The sequence below is a fragment of the Sarcophilus harrisii genome, chromosome 1 (genome assembly GCF_902635505.1).
Source record: "Sarcophilus harrisii chromosome 1, mSarHar1.11, whole genome shotgun sequence".
Lineage (NCBI taxonomy): Eukaryota > Metazoa > Chordata > Mammalia > Dasyuromorphia > Dasyuridae > Sarcophilus > Sarcophilus harrisii.
The window spans coordinates 450,889,066-450,906,334 of record NC_045426.1 but is presented as its reverse complement, the minus strand read 5'-3'; the positions used below and the strand labels follow the sequence as shown (position 1 = coordinate 450,906,334).

At 36.9% G+C, this 17,269-nt stretch overlaps 1 protein-coding gene across 1 annotated transcript in view; it reads left to right on the top strand.

Moving 5' to 3' along the window:
• Positions 1 to 16,795: 16,795 nt before the first annotated feature.
• Positions 16,796 to 17,269, top strand: part of SULF1 (sulfatase 1) — a 196,098-nt gene continuing 195,624 nt past the window's right edge. The window contains exon 1 of the mRNA XM_023495970.2: positions 16,796 to 17,121. The gene's annotated coding sequence lies outside the window, so the exon portion shown is untranslated. The remainder of the gene's footprint in view (positions 17,122 to 17,269) is intronic.

Below are 17,269 nucleotides of genomic sequence, written 5' to 3'. Positions count from 1 at the left end.
GTATAAAAAAAATGAATTTTAAGGTATTTGTGTAGCACTAAAATATCCAAACATCAAAAGCTTTTGTTCCATTAGAAAACTTAAAACCTTGATAGATACGGAATTGATTTTCAAAAAATTTTTTTTAAATAAACTCTAATGATAACCTCACAGACAAAAGGAAAAAGAATAGTTATGTAGCTTCATACTCCCATTTTCTCTGGTACATTAGTTAGGTGGCATTTTGGCCCGAGCCAAATAAAAGGGCAAAGGTTATAGAATGCAAGACTGGGGAAGCCAGAATAGGACCACTAGGACAATGGTAGGGAAATTCGGGCCATCAGCTCTGAATAGATGGAGATTATACATGTGAAATTGACAAGCAACAGCAGCATGTCACTTTAAGAAGGGCCAGGAAATGAACTCAATCCAGTGTTTCTATTTACTGTATAAGAGTGACAAATGGTACATAGAGTTATTCAGGATTAACAGAGACATCTCTTCATTATTTTATAATTATAACAATGTTCAGTTGTGACTTGTCATAGCATTTTATACAACATAATAGTGAAAGGAGTGCTTTGGTGATAGTGAAAACAGGCGATTCAGTGGATATTTAGAAAGCCACTCTGACATTGACTTTTTCAAGAGTTAAGTTCTGAAGAATTCATATCTGATGATGTGACAAATGATGAATGTCATTTTTATCACTAACCCCATGATCATATATTTATTTGCACTAATTAAAATGCTTTAAATACATGTATAAAAGATGTTTTGTTCAGAATATAGGCCATACTCCTAAAATAAGATCTCTTTGTAAAGAAAATGATATATAGACATACACTGAAAAAATAGCACTGATTATTAGTTGTATTCAGGTTTTATGCAATTCAGATTTAAGGGGAAAAGATGCCATCCACCAAATATCATTGGATATTTTTTTTACCCAAATCTATTAGATATAAGATTACTGCCAATTTAATTTCTTTTGACTGTGGGTTAGCAGAAAACTAGGGCAATAATAGGACAGAGAACAGAAAATAATTAGAGATAATGTTAATTTACTTTTTCCTTACAATAAAGCATATTTGATCAACTCCACCAATGTATAAAAAAGTGAATTTTAAGGTATTCGTGTAGCATTCTAATATAGAAACATCAAAAGTTTTTGTACCATTAGAAAACTTAAAATCATGATTATATGGAATGGATTTAACATATATGTCTCTGAAGCCTAATGCACATTTTCATTTGATTGTGCTGTCATCTGAAACTTAATATGTTCAAAAATGAAATAATTCTTCTCTCCCAGAATATGCATATTTAAGGTTGAAAAGGCCTTTATATATCAGTTACCTCCTTTTATAGAAACTAGGACCAAGAAGGTAAAAAAACAATCTGCTGAAAGTCCCCATAGCTCAGTGGCACAAGCCAGTTCAAAATTTTGGATTCATAAAAACAAAGGCATAGTTGTAGGAAACCCTACAGAGCTTTTAACCCAAATCCCTGACTTTCTGGTGAAGAAACTGAGACTCAGAGAGAAATGACTTATTCATTGTTCCCATCTAGCCAGTGGTAGAGTTACCATAGCAATTTAGATTTTCTGAATCCAGCTCCAATGGTCTTCCCACTACATCATCTCATTGACATATTTTACTCATCCCCCTCAATCATTCTTATGTGGTCATTTGCCAAGTCTCATAGAGGTTCCCTTCACATTTCCTTCATCTCCATTTCTATGTCAACACTATATCTCAAACCTTGGGTTCTCTCATGCCTCAATTACTGAAATAACCTCACTGCACTGGCCTCCCGGCTGACTTCTTGAACTTCATACTGTATTCTTTCCTCTACCCCGTCACAACCATCAATATATCAGGCATATAAATTGACATATACTAATCTTCCTTATATCTTAGTTTTACCATGTCACTCTGGTTCAAAAATAATCAGTGCTCCCAATTTCTCATTGCATAAACTTTTTTTTTTTTTTTTTTTAACTTTTAAGGCCATTTACATTCTATTTTACCATACCTATTCAACTTTTATTCTTACTTTTTCTCAACAGACATTTCTGTATTCAGGACAATGTCCACACTTTTGCAAAAATATATCATGTCATACTCATAAGTGTTCCTATTTTCCTCTCACCTAGAGTATCCTATATTCCCCTTTTCTGCTTGTTGAAATATTAATGTTTTTATAGACCATTTCAGCCTCCATTGATTTCTACTATATTCTCAACCTTCATATAAAAAAATCAGTTTCATACTTAATTATACATTTAATTGTAATCTATTCACAATGATTCACGATTCAAATTTGCAAGCTGAGTGAAACTAGGCTGTGAGCTCCCCTTGGGCAAAGACCATGCTTTTAATTCTATGGAATATTTGTGAATACAGATTAATAATAATAACAGTAACAACAATAACAACAATAGCTGGAGTTTATAGTACACTTTAAAGTTTGCCAGACACATTAAACATATTATCTCATTTGATTCTCAGAGCAACACTGCAAGGCAGATGATATTATTATCTCAGTTTTATAGATGAGGAAATAAGCAGGCCAAAGCCAAATGTTTTACTAAGAATCACCCAGCTACTAAACATGTGAAACAAGATTAGAAAGCATATTTTTCTGATTTCAAAACCAACATTCTATCCAATACTCCAATTGGTTGACTGAATGGATAAATGAGATTTTATTGAAATATGTGTATTAGTGTGACATCCAGTATAATGTTAGCTCCACAGACTTTGTGGTAGAGATGAAAGAGTTTATTTTTTACCCATTGTTCATCATGCTGAGTGTCCTTCTTCTTACAAGGTTGTGAAGACCGCGTATTTTAAAATCAGCAGGAGTCAGGAATTCAGGTTAGGGGAAAATCGTCAGTCTTTATTCTCAGTGAAGAAAGATTGGAGGTGGAAGAGAATGGGCAATAGCAATGTGTGTAGCTGAGTCAAGAAGCTAGCTAGACCAGCAGCCACACGACCAGCAGCTAGGAGTATGGAACCCAGGCCCAATCTCCCCCAGCTTCTCTTCCTGTCTCTCTGTCTCCACCCACCAAAATCGTCATTTCCTATACAACACATCAGGACTTGCACAGAAAGTGGGCGGGGACCATTCTTTATCCAAACATGTATATTAATAGAGTATAGTCCAATTACTATTTAGCCTCACGTGCTTGGGATCTCAGTGCATCAACTCAAACCTCAGCCCATTACACAAGGTAAAGTAGAAAGAGTTCAGAACTCAGTTCTTAGACTTTAGTTGAAATTTTGGCTTATTTATCTAGTATTTCAATGAGCTCAATGAGCTCAGTTAAGTAAACCAACCTTTGTGGGCCTTGGTATCCTAAGCTGTAATACCAAAGAATGATCAATGACTCAATGTACTTCCTCCCATTTTGGACAACTTTGGGACAGAGTTTTTCTTAAAAGTTTTCTTAAAAGTTAAAGTTTTATCTCCCTTACCAATATTTCTACCTACTAGTCCTAGTTCTCTCCTCTAAGGACAAGTGAAGTTGGTCTAAGTTCTCTGCTAACTGATAGCCCTTAAAGTATTTGTAATTACCACGACATCTACTCTAAATCTTCTCTTCTCAAAACTAAAATTTCCATTTTATCCCTTCAAATAATTGTAGATTGCCACTACATCTACCCTAAATTTTCTCTTCTCCAAATTAAAATATCCAGTTCCTTCAGTCTCATATGGCATGATTCTGAAAATCTTCACCATCCTGAACATCTTCAGATACCCATATTCAACTTTGTCAATGTCTTCCTTAAAGTGTAGCATTTAGAACTAAATATAACACCATATATGTGCCTTGATCAAGATCAGGATTTCTCCAGCTCAGTTGGCTGTATTTGGAAAGAGAAATGTAGAAAACTCAAGACAAATGTGTTTGGACTATTATAGAAAAAAGAAGGTAACTATAATGTCCAAATTCAAGGGCTCAGATTCCTCTATCTATCTCTCCTGTAAGGAAATTCACAGGATTTCCAAGTTACTTTTAGCAATGAAGACAATTATAGCTACAAATAACAACATGTTTTTATAACATTTCAAATTTTACTGACAACATCCTATCTGTTTCACTAATTGTGAAACAGTCAAAAAATTCATCAACTAGTGATGATAGTCATCTCTGAAGGCCCTCATAATTTCATGCCTTGAGGTGATGGCAGCTAGGTGGCTCTGTATATAGAGCACTAGGCTTGGAATCAGGAAAACCTGAGTTGGAATCTGACTTCAGATTTACTAGCTGTGTAATGCTAGACAAATCACTTGACTTCTGTTGGAATCTTTACAAAGTGTTAAGACATTGGAGTTGATTTAATCTTAGAAAGAGTTTTGGGCCAGAACTTGAACTAGGTACTAAGTGGTACTGATGGAAACAATGCTTGTATTCACACCTTTAGAGAGCTCATAAGTATCTAAGTACTCAATGGGGTTCACACCTTTGGGAGAGTTCAGGGCTAGTATGAAATCTGAGTTCACACCTCCCTTAGGACCAGAGAGCACTCTGGGAGATAACCCAGAATCCCTCTCCCTCCAGAAGGTGGAGTTAACCTTTGGGAGATCACATAAATATAGGGAGCTTTTGAAGCTTGAAGTGACTTCTGGTGGAACAGACTGGAGATTGAGAAGCCACTAGTCGGAGCTGGCTGGAGGCTGAAGAAAGCAGAGGCAAGAAGCCAAGGACAAAGCTGCAAGATCTCTTGGAGCCAGGCAGAGAGTTAGGCCTCAACTAACCGGGCTAATTTGGAAGGAGAAATAAACGTTTGCATTTTTACCAGCTGGCTGCGATAATGGAATAATTATTTATTGCAACTGAGACTAAGGCTGCCTCCAAAGAAAACCACCACAGACCTCTGTTCGCCTCACTTTTCTCAGCTACAAAATATGAATAAGCAGCCACTTCTCAGGTCTGTTGTAAGGATTAAATGAAATATATGTAATGCATTTAGCACAATTCCAAGCATTGTAAGTCATAGATAAATGTTTATTCCCCTTCATCCTTTATTGCAATAGGCTGATGTCTCTCTACCTTGGTCTCTTCTCATTCCAAACCATTCTCCACTCAGCTGTCACAGTAATCTGCCTAAAATATACATCTGACCATGTCATCCCAAACCCCTAAAAAGAACTAATGACTCTCTATCCCCTACAGGATCAAATGTTAAATCCCTTTTGGCTTTCAGAATCCTTCAAAACCTCTCTTCTGCCCCTTATTTTTCTGGGTTTTTTACATCTTACCACCATGCACTCTGTGATCCAGTAATTTGGACCTCCTTGGTAATACACTCCTTGTTTCTTGTACAAAATAGCATTGTTTTCAATGATTGTCCCCAAATTTTTTTCCCATCATTTCCACCTTTTGACCTTCTAGATTTCATTCAAGTGTTAACTAAATTCCTATCTTCTACAAGAAACTTTTCCTAATTCCCCTTAATCTTAGTACCTCCCTCTGTTGATAATCTCCAATTTATCCTATATATAGTTTTTGTATATAGTTGTTTGTTTATTATCTTTGTCCTTACCTTTAATTTCCAATGCTTAGCTTAGTTTGATTTTTCTTGTACAACATGACAAATATGGAAATATGTTTAAAAGGATTGCACATATTTAACCTATATCAGATTGCTTATTGTTTTGAGGAGGGGAAAAGAAAGGGAGGGAGAAAAAAATGGAACACAAAATCTTTACATGTTTTTGGAAAAATAAAATACTATTGAGAAAAACAGACTTTAAAAATTAAAGTGAAAAAAAAATAGTAAGTAACTGGGAAGTTTCAACCCAGTTCCTCGGACTTCAAATTCAGTACTTTTACAACTATGCCAATACTATTGTTTTATCAAAACATGGTATAACAGGAGAGATAAATGTCATTAAATGACTTACTATTTCAGGTTTCCCTGTAGCCTGCAAAATATCCTCCTTTTATCCAGGAACTAATTATTTTAGTAATCTGGCATCATCAGCGAAAAACGGAAATTTCCAGATAACTGAAGTTTACTTACCCTCTTATGATTATTTAAAATGGATTATGCACTTCCTTGATTTCTTGAATCAAAAAATATTGAACATAACTTAGCCTTTTCTTAATGTATCCGGGACAAAAATGTACATAGAATTGTGCATTGAAGAAGAAAGGCCATTTAAACCATACTTGTGATTTTATTGCAGTAAAGAATTCCCAGTGAAGAATCTCCCCTAATCAGTACAGATCATTATCTGTACTGCAATTTATGGTCTTAAAGTGTTGCTTGAAACACAGAGAATCATCTTCTATAGAGTCACAGAGTCAATAAGTATTAGAAAAGAGACCTAAATGCAGGTCTTCACTCCAAGATCAGTTCTCTATTATAGGACACCCTGTCTCTTACTGTATTTAAGTATTCAATGTTATAATACAATGGTTGCTTTAAAGACTATTAAGGTCTAAATCCCTCCACTCTAAAGAGATTCAGAATATTATGTTTTATGAGTTCTTGAGTCTGCTTTTTATAGTTCTTAAAAAACTTTCTTCAACATCTTGTCATTGCCCTTATGCTTGCCTCATCCTATAATATGCTATTTTTTCTGCTTTGAGAAATCAAGTAAGAAAACTGTGGGAAATATAACAAGTGAGAATCAGGAAAGGACTTGTGTAGGAGGTGGCAACTAAAAAAATTCTGATTTTTGAGAGTCAAAGGTGAGGAGTAACTGTATTACAAATATGGAACACCACTATGGCAGAAGATGGCCATTAAATGAATTAAGTAGGCCAGTTTAACTGGCACAGAGAGTACCTGTAGGTAAGCAATATAAAATAAGGTTTATCTCTTCAACATTTTATAATTGCTTTCCATTTAAAGTAAAATTGATATCACACTAAATTCTTTAACATGGAATTTTATCTGCATAGACATTATGAAAGGGGTTCTTTTCTTGACTGATATTTTCAGACTGCTATGTAAAGGATCTTTAAATTTTAGTCTAGGGCCTAAAATGTAGACAGCACAAAATAACTATTCAATAAACCATCTCTTAAAGTAATAAAAACTCAGGTTATTCTTTTTTAAAATTTTCACTTTCAGGGACTCTGAAAGCTGAGACTTATGACTGATAACTCATCCATTTGGAAATTTTTTTTTTAATACTCATTTAAACCTAAACAATTGAACCCTTTGATAGCTGTCAATCTGTGACACATGGTAACTTCCACTGCCAGAGGCTCCATAGAAGCTTTTCTCTACAAATAAAATCCTTGAGAATTCAACTTGAGGATTTGTTTGCTTTAAAAACAAAATAATACCTGACTTATTTAAACAGTCATTGGGCCAGGGGCTGCTCAAAGACTTTTGGTCAAATAACAAATCCCATTGAAACTCCTTGTTCAAGGATAATTTTTTTTTTAAAAGAAGAAGGAAGGAAGGAAGGAAGGAAGGAAGGAAGGAAGGAAGGAAGGAAGGAAGGAAGGAAAGAAGGAAGAAAGAAAAGAAAAGAAAAGAAAAGAAAAGAAAAGAAAAGAAAAGAAAAGATGGAGCCAGAAATAGTGGAGAAAGACTTTTTCTATGCAATAGAGAAAAAAAAGTATGCTAAGCACAATTGTGAGGGTTTTAAGTTGTTTTCTTTTTCTTCCCCTCAGACAGGTAATCTGTAAAACCAGTGATCAACCTCAATTAATTTCCTAAATAGATTGGAAAGCAGTATAATAAATATGGAAGACACCATAGCAAATTAACTTTTTTTTACAATTCTTAGCCCATTCATTTTTAAGTGGTCTGGGAAAAAATTGCAGGCATCATTTTAAAAGGCTGTTTAAAGTTCCTAAATTTACCCTTTGGCTGCTTTTAAATCTAATTTCTAATCCCATAATTGAGTTCACAGTAGTTTAAACTGTTATCAAACATCTTTGGGGGATTATAACTCATTTCTAGTTCAAATGACACATCGAAAAACTCTAAATTGTGTCGTCCTGAGCAGTAAATGAATGGTCCTTTAGACTCCCTTGGGCTTAATTAAAAGAGTTGGAAATGACTGATTGAAAATAATATTTAATGATTACCAAGGGGGTGTTTACCTATATTTAAAAAAATTAAACACATATGGCTATTATGCCATACAGATGAAGAGTTGTGAAGGAGTAGGATTAAACTCCAGCATGAAAATCAGGGTGAGTGTACACCAGTGGAAAGTAGGTATATTTTTAGTTTCATTGTTATTTAATGGTTATTGTGCACCTCCAGTGCTGTAGGTCCTATTTAGTTCTATACAGATCCAAAAAGAATTAAGGACCTTGAAAAACTTCAGGGAGCCAGATTCTCATTTCTGATCCTTCTCTGGAGTGCTTTCCAATGGTTTCCTCTATTCTCTCATTTTAAGAATGGGAATAGATATCCAACACCCTGGAGCTCACCCCAGTGGTTCTAAAACCTTCTGTAATGCTATATAAAGCTGGGCAGGATTTGTTAGATTGGAGCTAAGCTGTAAGAGGCAGTGCCATTCTAAAATGTTCATAATGGGTATTATGGAATCAGGGCAAAACAAGAAGGACTAATTATATATGGAGGGCACCATTGTTTTAGAGATGTAAGAAAATGAAAATTTAAGGAGACAGTATTGGACATAAAATGATTTTTTTTTAATGACATATCTACCCACCTCGTGGAAAGATGTTCCCAAAGGCAAGACTAGTAGTAAATATTGGAATGAAATGTAAAATTATAAAGTAAAAAATGGAAACATTGAGGCTTTTCTACTGAAACTATTTGTCCCAAAGACATTTTGAAGCCTCTGGGTGTCTTTTAAAGTTCACTTTAGTCTGTTTCCACAAGAAGTTAAAAATATTGACCATTTTGCAGAAACCTTGAGGTTTTCTTTGACATTGTAATTGATGGAAGTGGCTGCTATTAAATCATTATCTGGAGATGGCTATGATGCAAAGCACGAAGGAAATGGCCCACAGAGCTCTTTTGACTTCACAGTCCGACATATTTACACTTGGAATCAAAGCTTTTGTTAAGTGAAACTAGCAAGGTCTATTTAGCATAAGAAAGAGTTAACCCCAGCTTTGAGTGTCTTATTTTTTAAGAAAGGAGTTTGTTTGGTAATACAGACAAAATGCTCTCTTTTTAAAAGCAACTGCAAAAATATTATGACTTCTATTTCAATAGTCATTTGGGGAAATTTAGCTGATTCAAATAGAAAGCAGGGCCACCAAAATAACAAGCAAAAGTCTGGTGTGTTACCATCATGAGAGGGGGAAAAGGTTTCTATTTTATTATTTCTTTACATGTCCTAGAATGATGGTATTAAAGAATAAGGTATTCTAGTATAATGATAGGCTAATCATGTAGATTCATTTTGAGGGTTTTTCTAAAAGAAAATACAAGCTTTTATTTAGTTCATATCCATGGCCTAGCTACTGTAAAAGTCAACAAAGATTTTTGTGCATTTAAAGTGTAAATTATATTTATTTTATTCAGGGAAGTGAACTTTTTTATGAACATTTGTGGGCTTTAGTTTCTTAGGAAGACTGTGATACCAAAAGGTATGAGCATCCAGCTGTTTTCCATTTGCTTCCCAGAAAATACTTTGAACTGGACGTACATTCCCTTCCTTAGTATGGCAAAGGAAAGACAATTCCTGGTACTTTATCCATCATGAAAGATCCCCAAATTAATTGAACTGAATTTGATCAGTAAAACTATTAATTCCTAAGAAAGGAGCTATAGCAAATAGTTTTCAGAAATCACCTACACTGTTTTGTGACTGGGAAGATTATTTAATATGAACCTCAGTATCCTTGTCTATAGAAAAGATTTTGGACTGATGAAAATTGAGATCTTTTCCAGCTCCCATCAGATGAGATTTTGAGCAAAAGGACCTTAAAAATCCTATCAAGACTGGTAGCCCATCTGGAAAAGGAAAATCCACTTGTCTTCACTATCAAATAATGGTAACTAAGAATCTCCACCCAGCAGCATTGTTTTAAACAGGTTGAATCCATTTTCACTTTCACTCATTGTATTGTTTTTCTCTTCTCTTACCGTTATTTTAGCTACTGAAAGTTTGTTTTCCAGTCTTACACCTTTCAGTTCTTCTATTTGTCTAAGTCTAAGGACAACTCTTCATTTTTCAAGGAATATAACATGAGCTGAGTGATGTTTCTTCAAACTGCCCCTCTACCTGCTAGATCATCTAGAGTCCTTTGACCAATTTCATTAAATTTAGTTGCTATGAAGATTTGCCAAAATGGCATGCCTGGGTCAGTCGACAAATTATTTAGATATATTCTCAACTCTCCAACTTAATAAATGTATGTAACCTTCAAGACTCAGTTTAACAAGCATCAATTAGGTGCCTATCAGGTGTTGGACAAAGTGATTGGTGTTGCAGATGCAAAGACAAAATGTCACATCCCCTGCCCTCAAAGAGCTTTCATTCTACTGGGAGTAAGAAGTGAGGGCAACATGGACACAAAGAAGTAAGTGCAAAATACATTTTTAAAAATCATTTGAAAAGACATGAGAGAAGGGCATTAATTACTATGGGAAGACCTCTTTAAAATAGAGACTTAAAGCTGAGATCAAGGTAATTAGAGATAGGTTGAAATGTTCTCATCTATAAAATGAGGAATTAAACTAAACGATCTGTAGGATCGTTTCCAACCCTAAGACTAAAATCATATGGTCTTATGAATTTCTATTCAGGATGAGATCAAAATGTCCCTTGCAGTTTATATAACGTTTATCCAGGTGAGTTAATCCAGTATCCCAATTTAAAATAATAGAAATAAATGTGATGACCTTACAGTTAAGGAAGTTGGATAACTCATTCCTTGGGCCTTACTCCATTTTTTAGAAATATTTCTAAATCAGGAAGTTTCTCTTGGCTGTATTTGACCATTCTAATGATCATTCATCATGATTAGCAGTTATTTAACAATCATCTTGTTCTAAGCTTATTTATGTATGAAAGTGGAATGCAAAGAGATATTTGCTAACACTGTTTTCTGCATATGAATGTTTTCTTCTCAAATTGAGAACTTTTTTCTCAATTTTCTTAAAAACAAAAATAAAATCTGTCCTCAAACTTTTTAAATAGGGGGCCAGTTCACTGTCCCTCAGACTGTTGGAGGGCCAGACTATAGTAAAAACAAAAACTTTGTTTTTTGGGCCTTTAAATAAAGAAACTTCATAGCCCTGGGTGAGGGGGATAATCGTCCTCAGCTGTCGCATCTGGCCCGTGGGCTGTAGTTTGAGGACCCCTGTAATAGAGCATATATCTATAGTTTGTAAGCTTCTCTTTCTAGTTAATTTTCATTTTATTTTTGGTTGGGGGAATATTTAAAGATAATAATAATGATACATAAATAGCACTGTGTTATAGGAACTATGATCCTCACAAGAATTCTTGCAAGGAAGATGCTAATATTATCACCATTGTTGTTGTCATTGTTGTTCGGTTGTTCAATCATATTCAACCTTTTGGGGTTGCCTTGGCAAAAACACTTAGTGATTAAAGTAAACAGTGTAAATGATCTGGTCAGAACTACTTAGTATCTAAGGTTTTCTTTATTGCAAGCCCAGGGCTCTATTTGGTGTGCCACCTAGCTATTCCAAGCAATATGATGTAATAAAACATGCTAATTTGGAGAAGAGATAAGAAAACCATTTGTACTTTCACTGAAGAACTGTATATCAAACATACTCATTAGCTTTCATTTTATTCATCTGTAAAGTAAACAAGTTGGGTTGTCTATAATCTCTATGGACCTTCAAACTAACTTCTAATTCTAAAATTATTTTCTAGTTTCTTAATAAGCACAATGTCTACAGCCAGACTATTTATTGAACTTTCCTCTATGATATTTACTGGGCTTGGAAATACAAATTCAGGACAGCTAATTTGCTCAAAGATTTTATTCACTGGCTCCCATTTGGGACTGACATGACCTTAAAATGGGCATAGTCTAAATCCACACCTTCTTCTTACTCTGCACCTTCTATTTCCTACTCTACTCCATATTTCTCTCTAGGAAAACAGAAGCATTTGCTTGTCCACTGAGAATGTATTCTCAGAGACAGGATCCCATTAATGCAGAATACATATAAGAAGAAATATAAGTATTGTTTTTGACTGAGACTCCTTGCCTAACTGGTATTAGGTCGATCAGTTTGTAACCCTCTTAAATATGTATATGTGTTTGTACGTGCATGTGTGCGAGTCCTCATTTCTGGTTGTTATAGTTGTGATTAAATCCATTTGACTCTTTGGGAAATGAAGTCATACAACTCTTTTCCCCAGGTTCTGTGACACTTTTTTCAGGAGAACTTCAACCCTACAAAATGTGTACCATCTGTAAAGGATGCTACCACTAGCATCCAAGCAACTCACAATAATACAATGCCATCTTCCCCATGGAGACAGTGTTCATACGTCATGGTAATAGTGTGCATTACTATGTTTGGTTGTTTTTCACGAAAGAGAGAAAGTTTAATTTGAAAAAAGAATGGGGAAAGAACTTCTTAAAGTTAGGTAGGACAGAAGAATGGAAGGGTTCAAGGACTCTGCATTGTGAGATTTATTGTATACATACAGCTGTTTTATGATATGGTGGCAATAGGGATGATTGTTATACATGTTTCCAGTGCTGTGGGAATATAGATATCATTTGTCTTTGGACAGATACAAAGGCAATCAGTTGTGCAGCCTCCAGGAATGTAAGCATTGAAGGAGAAAAATGAATCCTTACATGCAGTTTTGCAGATTCCCACACCCCGTCAAAGGGAGCTCAGTTGGTCAGAGTATTTTTTAAGATATCTGCTTCTTTAATTCCATGTACCACTAGAGGTCAACTCATCTCTTCCATTATCCTTAACTGGAATTCATCACCAATTATTATTTTTTTTCTATAATGTCATAAGTGCAGAAGGTGACTGATTTAAGAGTTCATAATATTGTTGATTTAGAATTAGTGATGACCTTACGGGTCATCTTGACTTGTCCCAAAATACCAGAACTTGAGAGCTGAAAGGATTCTTAGTATCCATCTGATCCAATCTACTCTTGAAAGATATTTCCAATATCATATACCTATAAATTGTTCTTCTTGTGCTTAAAGACACCTTCCCCCAAGAAGGGGAAATCAACCATTTCTCTAAACATCCCATGTCCTCATTTACAGATGAGGAAACTGAGGCCCAGGAAAGTAAAAGAATTGTCTAAACTCATTCAGTATTTGGCAGAATTAGAATTTGAATCCAGGATCTTCTGACTTCAAATCTAGCACCTTGCCCTCTACCATCTTATATCCTATCCCTCTGTCTATGAGAGAAGGCAGCTTCGATTCCTCCACAACATGCCAATATTTAACACTCCCAGCACAAAAGACATTCTGGCTTCTACACTGCTGGCACCTTTTCAATTCTTCCTAAGCACTGATGGTTTACCTCAAAATATTACTGTAATGAAATTGAGCTGGGTCCAAAGATGTAAAGTCAGCACAAATTATGAGAGCCTATGGCTTGCTTCATTCTCACAGTTTAAAACACTGACTGAAATCCCGGCTCCCTCCCCCTCAACTTTGGGCTGTTCTGCACTGGGGACCATAGTCTCAGGTTCACCCACCAGCCCTTCTGTGTGACAGGGCCCCGACTCAATGCTGTCAATTCCAGTTACCTCCCTCCCACTGTCTGGTGTGGTAAGCTCTCCTCAGACTGGCTGATCATTTGTTTACTGTGCTCAAGTTGGGATTCCTGGCCAACTGGCAGCCCTCGGTGGGGGAAAAGAACCACAGTTTCTTAAGTGCATTAAATCTTCATGTTAGCCCCCCTAGCTTGGTAACCCTTCATGGGGGCTTTGTTCTCTTTTTTCCAAGCATGACAAACAAGTGGTTTTTCTTTTTTCACTTTAATGGTCCTGCAACAAAAAGGAGCCGGCCCAGGCTTTCTGAGGAGGCTGATAGGTGTTCCTGTTTAATGAGCTTTTTATTATACTGTATTGGCTCCTCTGAAAAGAAATTACTAGCAGCAAACAGCTGATAATGGAGAGAGCCCGTGAGAAACAATAACGGAGAGAGGGAAACATTAGTGTAGCAGCAGATGCGGGCAGCCTAGGTTGGGGACTAGATCCCACCCCAGGCTGCCCGGGTCTCCCCCATTATGTGAGCCATAAAGTGAGCGTGTGCGCGTGTGCGTGCGCCCCTGGGGTGCAAAGGAGGGGGACAGCTAGAGACGGAGCTAGAGATTCAGCCACACTGCCATCTGCGAAGGGAGAAAGGCTCTGGGTTCAGTCTAGACAAAGATGAGCGCAGCTCTGAGTAGGGGGTTTTACAAGGGGTTGGTCGGTTACCATGGAAACTAATTGGAGCTAATAAGCAAAGGGACATTTTAACTGTGGGAACTGAATAGAAGCGGCTATTTTTCAATATCCCCGTTACCTACCATTAATCTTTCATTTTCGGAGTGCTCTTACTTAATTCTGATGATGTTGTACCCTTCCGTTCTGTTGGAACTACACACACACACACACACAAACACACACACAGAGTCTAACACCCAACTCCCTACCGCACCCCCACCCCCCACCCCCACTCCCGCACCGTGCATGACTGTAAACTCGCAAGCGTCATCTTGGAGGAGGCATTCGATTTTAGGTGCAACTCTTTCAACACAGCATCCATTTCAACCTTTTTTTTTTTCCCCCTTAAAAAATAAACTGTTTGCAGATGGCCAGGAGAAAGGAGGGGAGGTAATGGAAAATTCTTAACTTTTAGACTGACACTTCGCCGGAGAAAGAGGGCTGGCTCCAGGCTGAAGAAAGAGGCTGGGAAGTTATCCTGCAGCACCAGCTTCAGGTTTTTGTCTGGCCTTTCTTTCTCTCACTCAAACGCTTCAGAGCTAAAAGAAAAAAAAAAAAAAAAAGTTCAGTATAAGAAACAATCTGTGGAGTTAGTGAGCTAAGTTAGGTTTCTTTAGATTTACACTGGAATCTTAAATCTAAAACCACCATCAAAGTTTTTTTTTTTTTTTTTTTTTCAAATAAAAACATTTTAGAGAAAGCCCGATGATGCCTTGTGCCCAAATTTTACTGCAAAGAGCATATTTTGTCATTTGTTATTAACACAATCATGATAGATAACATATTGATTCTGCATGTTTCACAGTTCCTTGAAATCAGGTTTTGCAATTCGATTTCAAAACTGAAGATCTGAGGTAAAGTTAGAACCATTCAAAGTCTTTCCAAGACCTCTCAGATTGGATTAACAAAAGGAGGGGGAGAAGGCTTGAAGCAATAATTGGTACTATTAAAATCCTAAAATGTCCAAGGGAAGTTATTTCATTCCAATCTTGCCACTTGTCATTGTTGGAAAATATTTCTGTGTTTGGTTGTTTATCTGGATTTAGCAGATTAGGGAGTAGTGCTTTAGTGAACACAAGACATTGTCTGAAACAGACACCATATAATCACTTCTGGGAAGAATTTGAACAAACGTAATCAGGACTCTAACTCCCCCCCCCCCAAGTCCCCCAATCCTATGATTTAGTTATGGGAACTAACTGGACACAAATTATAGCTTTCTCATTCTAGGTTCCAGAATATAGCAGTAATAGTCATTTTTAAATGTATTGCAACAGTATATATAAATTACGAAAAGCAAACACACGTCAGTCTTCTTTGGAGAGGAAAACCACCCCCCCCCCTTTTAATGTCAGTGTTCTCTGCATGACAGCAGTGTCTGCATTGACAACACCCTCCCCCCCCACCCCCCCATCGAATTTAGCACTTAGGTGTCAAGATATAAAGCATCAGTGCTACAAACACAGTGAGGCAGGGGAGAGGGGGGCTTGAGAACAATGAAAATTACTTTGTTTTCCCTGTACTAGTAACCAAAAACCTTCGCTGGCTGTGAAATCAGAAAAGGGGAGATTTTCAGCAATTAACTTGTTAGCAGATCTCTTTTTAAAGTACTAGAACAAGTAGAGCCATATATGGCTCTGGCTGCCATCAAGGCAATTAGGTCTTAAAACTCACAGCTCACAGAGCTCCAAAAATGAAGGCAAGAAGGGGGGCATTGAAATGATCAAAAATTGAAAACATTTCAAAGAGAAATTGTTAATGAGCTGTTTGAACTATATGGGCATTATAAGTGCAATTAGCTGGAAGCCAATAAAAATAATCAATCACAGAGTGAGCCCAGCGCTCTTGGAGCAAAAGCTTTTTACAAAGTGATGTCTGTGTAAGAAGCAAATGATAAAAAATAGCCTTTATCTCCAAGGGGGGAAAGATACTATTTTGTATATGTAGAAATGAAAATGATGTTCATTTACTATTTGGGAATCACAGCCTGTGGTTGATAACAGTACAGACCTATATGTAGGAATAGAGATTTGTGCTTTTAGTACTCTTGGCATCCCCTCCCCCTACTCCACCCCTTTTCTCCCAGGAATGTTGGAGGCAGCCCCAAGTTAATCAGAGGAAGGTAGGAGTTTGGGTTTCAAAATACAGATGTCACATTTCAGTGCAAATGACTCCTACATTAGCTTTATCAGTGTGTCCAGATGAATCTTTTATCTCCTTTAGAGAAAAGTGCTTCCCTGAGGAGATTGCCCCCAAACAGACCGGCAATAAAAGATTGTTAGGAGTTTTATCCTGCTTCTGTGCATCCTATTCAGGGACCCAGTGGTCCCTCGGGAATATAAGGAGTTGTGAAAAGTAACACAACTGGTCACCAGAATAATTCACTCCCTCTACCTTCTCTTTAGCACCTCCCACTTCTACTCTTTTTATAGCCCTCCTTTCTCTCTCCAAATCTCAGGTTACTTTGCTGAGAGTTCTCAGACCTATAGTTTCTGTCCTGGTCTCAGCCTCCAATCCTTAAGAGACACCCAGCCCCAGCAATTGGATTGGGCAGCCTGTCTTGACACACCACTGTGCTGAGTGCTTGAGGACGTGTTTCAACAGATGGTTGGGGTTAGAGTGTGTCATCACATTCGAGTGGGGATTAAGAGAAGGAAGACTGCCTTGCTGGAGCTGTGTGGTCTTCTCCAAGTGTGAGTTGCAAGCAATAGAACTCTAGCTTTTGGAAGAAGGCGAGGGATTCATTTCCAGCAGCTCCAAGAAAAGCAGTTTGTTCAGGTAAAGTAAAAGACATCGGATGCTTTTTTCCCCCAGCATAGTTTTGAATGGAATGCTAGCGCAGCACACTTGTCAAGCCAGTTGCTGTGGTCTTATCAATGCTGCTATTGTATGGCTGACAGATAACAGCGAGTGGAGCTTGAAGCGT